This window comes from Schistocerca cancellata, chromosome 3 (assembly GCF_023864275.1).
Source record: "Schistocerca cancellata isolate TAMUIC-IGC-003103 chromosome 3, iqSchCanc2.1, whole genome shotgun sequence".
In the NCBI taxonomy this organism is placed as follows: Eukaryota; Metazoa; Arthropoda; class Insecta; order Orthoptera; family Acrididae; genus Schistocerca; species Schistocerca cancellata.
Window position 1 is genome coordinate 288,445,055 of NC_064628.1, and position 5,451 is coordinate 288,450,505.

The window sequence follows — 5,451 nt, forward strand, 5'->3', positions numbered from 1 at the left end:
AGGGAACAAAGGACGATCAGTGACCCTGAAATCTCCGAACACCCTTAACATTATTCGGACACACACTGTTATGTATAGAGAAACCTTGGACAGTGTGAACGTAAACGTTCAGCGAGGTAGTGTGCCATGTGCTGCTTAAATAACGATGGGATGAAGAGGGCGAGAGAGCACATTCGAATAGCGACACCTGGTAATTTTTCACTATGCTAAAGGCAGAAGTTGATGTAAAATTGTTGAAATGTTACAAATGAAGATGAGTACAATTTCCGATGTAACCAGCAGATTCCGGGAGGAAGATAGGAAGTGCGAGAGGAGTGTTATCAGTAAAACGAGTGTTATCAGTAAAAGTGCTCCAAAACTCACTACTGAGATTGTCAAAGCCACTGGAAAGGCAGTGGAACGCGAAACAACTCTGCCATATTGCAAGACGGATGCCCTTCTTAGGTAAAATAAATCAAAGAAAAAGAATGCTGTTTGCCAAGGATCATGTTAGAGACGATAATATGTGATGGAATGACGTTGTATATGCTGGTGAGAGTAAATTCAACATATTTCTATCTGATGAGAGGATAACGGTTTGGTGGCGATCTAGTACTGATCAGGAGAATCATCTCAAAGCGACTGTGATGTATGGCGGTAGGCACGTAATGGCATGGGGTGCATGTGGCGAATGGAGATGGTGAACTGGTTTTTTATTGAGGGTAAAATGGACCACTTTCGGTAGTTCAGAATACTGTGGGACAGTTTGCATAAGAACGCCGAAAACATGGGGATTGGGGAACATTTTGAGTTTTATGGCGATAAAGACCTGAAACATACAGCTTGGAACGCACAGATGAGGTTATTGCTTAACTGTCAAATGGTGCTTCATCCGCCCCTTTGATCACCAGACTTGAATGTGACTGAGAATTTTTGGGACAAACCCTGATAACGAAATAAGGAAACCACCAATCGCATCTAAAGGACAGTTGAAAATAGACTGCAAGAAAAGCGGCAAAAAATATCTCCTAAGTACACCCAGAAATTAGTGGAGAGCATTCCAGGTCTCAGAGAAATAATTAAGTTGAAAGGAATGCCTACCAAATATTGAACTTTTGGAATATAAATAGTAAGAAAGGTGTCCAAATAATTCTGTGCATTATTGGTTTCTTTTCTGATTGTGTCTGTTAATTCTTATGTTTGTATTTGCAGTGTTGTATAGAAGTACAATAAACATTTAATTTTTATAGTTCTTACAGGAACTTGTATTTACTTTATACCAGTGCTTTATTATTACTGAAATCACTAACGCAAAGGGAAATACATCATGTCTGCCTGAATAATTATATGAGCCACTGTATATTACATACTATTTCCTATGCTACATTAACAATTCAGCAACGGCCTTGCCGCAGTGGATACACCTGTTCCCGTGAGATCACTAAAGTTAAGCGCTGTCGGGCGTGGTCGGCACTTGGATGGGTGACCATCCAGGCCACCATGTGCTGTTGCCATTTTTCGGGTTGCACTCAGCCTCGTGATGCCAAGTGAGGAGCTACTCACCCGAACAATAGCGGCTTCGGTCAAGAATACTATCATAACGACCGGGAGAGCAGTGAGCTGACCCCACCCCCCTCCTATCCGCATCCTCCTCTGAGGATGACACGGCGGTCGAATGATCCTGGTAGGCCACTCGTGGCCTGAAGATGCAGTACATTAACAATTGCTCTGCACCAATATGGTGCCTTCTGCTTTGCTGCAACGGAAGTAACAATCTGCTTACCAGAAAATTTATGGTGAGCTCAGGTAGCATTCTCCTGAAGTGTCATGGGAGGTCCCAGCTGAGCAGCGAAGGTGTCCACCCACAGGTGGTGCTTTGGCTTCCATGTGGATGTGTGCTGCATAAAAAGCTGCCATGTCGTTGCCTTCTCAACTGCATTCCTGCGTTCCACTCTCTCGAAAGTTGCATCGCACATGGCTGGCCACACACAAAAACTGCTGAAGTGGTGATATCTTCTTCCTTGGTGTCTGACCTCTGTGTAATAACTCACAAAGTCAACGTGCATAGCGTTCAGTGTCAAAACATGCACTGTATCACTGCTCATTAGTCTACATATAATCTGTCCTGTGTAAATCATCACTATCATTTTCACTTCTTCGGATAAACACATCAGCAGAGTCACTGTTCTGGAAATCAGCACTCTGTTCTATCTAAAGTCACTGTTCGTTTAATCACTGTCTTCTGTTCTAGACACAACCCCCTTAATAGTCACACTTGAAGCCCTACCTTCAACAGGTGCCGTGAGAAATATCTCCACCCGACATTCCATTCCAAAGGTTATGATGTGGCCTGAGTGTTACAGCCTAAGAGTTCATATGGGAGCTGTGCTATACATCAAGCACATGTCACAACATCTTTGCCCACTCACCTTGCATCTTGTAATGAGTGTGTCCCTCTCATGCAAGATCTCGTACGGTCATAGATTGATTACACCCATCATGACTGTAATGATGATAGATGATTCTCTAATTCTACTTAATGATCCCCTGTCTTTCAGGGATGCCACAAACGTTTAATTTCCATGGAGCATTGCGAGCCACTACATTTCGCCACAGTCACAGCGCTAATATTACATGTGAATTAAAAGCACATCATAGTACTACGTACTTCATCATTCTAACTTCCCTTCCTAGCTAGAACTTCCATACTGAACTTCCAACACTGAGCTAACGCCACAAACTTGATGTCAACATATTCTGGAATCTCTGTTTTCTACTTTTAGCTAACTAGGGAACAGGAAACGCAATGCTTCCTTTTAAGGGGGTGCTTAGGACACCGATTAGGACACGCACACTTTCTCTGTCCTTTTATGCGCCAGCCACGATCTAGCACACGATCACGACACATTCCGACACAAAATGTGTCGCCCATTCAGTTTCGAGTCATATCACACAACATCACATTTTCTGCAACATCAAATTACCCATAAATATTATAGGTACGTATTGCCAGCCTGACATTCTAAATTTCATTACAAGAAAGATCACACACTGGAATGATCATGTGAGGATTGTAGAGCTGAATGTGAATGGTTGACCTCTGTTTATTGGGACAATTTTCGGAATGTTTCATTCATCTGAGTAGGATGTTTTGGTAGGTTGTAGCTCAGTTCTAGCTCACTAGCTCACTAGAACTTATCTAGAACCTACCAAAACATCCTACTATAATCCACTTTTCCGGTCTAGCTCATTTAATTTCATTTAAATTACATAGAAAAATCAATAAAAATGGATATTTTTTGTATCACTTTAACCAATTATCAAAATAATAATTTTTTTCATACAAAAGGTGAATGTAAGAAAATAAAATTTAGTATTTTTTTTATAAAAGGTGAATGTAATAAAACAAAGTTCAATATTTTTTTAAATAAAATATGAATGTAAGAAAATAAATAAAATGAATTGTGGCGAAAATAAAAAAAATTGAACATGCAATCAGATACAGTATCTATCATTATTTTAGATTTTTTGATAACTCCCAATTAGATCTAAATGGATCAAAAACACCATGTTAAAATTTGTACTTGCAATCAAATTTCAGTATCATGAAATTCATTATTTCTATTTTTAAGTTTCTTCATTCCTTTATTTTCATTTTTTCATTTTCAGTTAATTGAAAATTCCAATCAGTAATTAATTTAGAATATCTATCCTTTAAAATAATCTTAAACTCATTGTTAACCTCAATATAATTTTTTTCTCCATATCTAGTACATAGAGATTCACAACCAGTGACATTATATAAAACATAAATCCCTAACACACTTAGTTTCTTAATCACTTTCGAAACACTTATGTTGTTGAGCTTCTTCATTAGAATCTCCATTTATATAGAAAAATTTTTATTTAGATTTTTTTTATAATTTGTAAAGTGACTTAAGTTTCAACTATGTAATGTCTGTATGGTAATGGATGTATTTTATTTTCCAAAACATATCTTTTGCCATCATGAGGGCTCAACACTTTCTTGTTTATTTCAACTGTGTGTATTTGGTGGTTTTCACTTCAATTCATATTAATTCTTCTGTACTGTTTTCTCTGTTGTTGAACAAACAATTTTTATAATTTCACAAGCTTATTCTATTTTTGACCACAGATTTCTTAACTCCTTCAGAGTTTTCTCTATTTTAGCACCAATTTTCTAAACATACATTTTTGCTGACAAGCAAAAATTCTTCTGTTATTTTTCCAATACATTTATCTTTTATTTTTCATACAATTTTCTTGTTAACTCATAGAACACAATAAATATTATTTTCAGGATAATCACTAGTATCAAATTTATCGATCATCGTTTTCGTATCTTCATAAAAATCTTCAGTTTGTTCATTATAGTTATAACTGTTCATATCTTGATAACACAACTCAATATTTTCTCCATATTTCACTTTCGTATTCTATAGTGAAAATCGTATAACAGTTCTTTAAAGAAATCATTTATGCTCATAGCAACATAGATCACTTTATTAAATATAATTTTTGTCTTATTCATGTGAACAGCAGCAAGATTTTCATTAAGTATAGTTCTTGCTTTAAAGTTTCGCTTTGCTATTAATTTATTACATTTTTCTCCCTCTGAAACTAATTTTATTTCAACTCTATTTCTAACATTTTCCATTGTCTTGCCAAAGAGCATATTATTCATCAGTTTATAGAAATCTTTTTCGAAATCGTTTTTAATTTAGTGCTCATTTCTGTATATAAATCTATATATTTCCTCAACCAATTGGACTGATTAAATTTTAATTTCATTCCTAATGATAAATACTGCTCAAGACTCCTAAACCGAACTACATATTTATTTTTATCATTCAGAGTAGTCAACAATTTGGTTTCTTTAGTTCCAGGCACAATTTTATTTTCAGATGTGACAGGTAAATCTTTATGTAAATCATGTAATTCTTTTGGATATTATAAATCTACTTAGAAAATATATCTAATTTTATCATTATCTGAAATTTCTCTTATTTTTGTACTATCAAAACAATCTGGATTACCCCACTCAAATTCTCCATAAGGTAAATACTGACTCATAGCATAACCACATAAATTATTCATATCTAAATATGCTAGATAATCTGAAATCTTTTAATATCAAAATCAACATGCCTTTTACAACAATGTGCTGATCCTCCTCTTATACTCTTTTCAACCATTACAATCACATCATAATCGTGTAATAAATCAAGTGGTTCCTTTGTCATTTTGGACATTGCATCCCAAGATAATCCTGGTGCAGTAAAATACCAAGATGAATCTAAATCATATGATTTTATACAAGTTTTTATAAAATTTTCAAATACATCAGCTAATAACACAACATCAGTTATAAGATACAGATCATGATATTGATCTAGATTTTTAATATTAATTTTTTTCCAAACTATTTTAGCATGGTTATAATCTTCATCA

At 35.5% G+C, this 5,451-nt stretch overlaps 1 pseudogene; it reads left to right on the forward strand.

The window, feature by feature from the left end:
* Positions 1–1,375: 1,375 nt before the first annotated feature.
* Positions 1,376–1,493, forward strand: LOC126177752 (5S ribosomal RNA; annotated as a pseudogene).
* Positions 1,494–5,451: the final 3,958 nt, after the last annotated feature.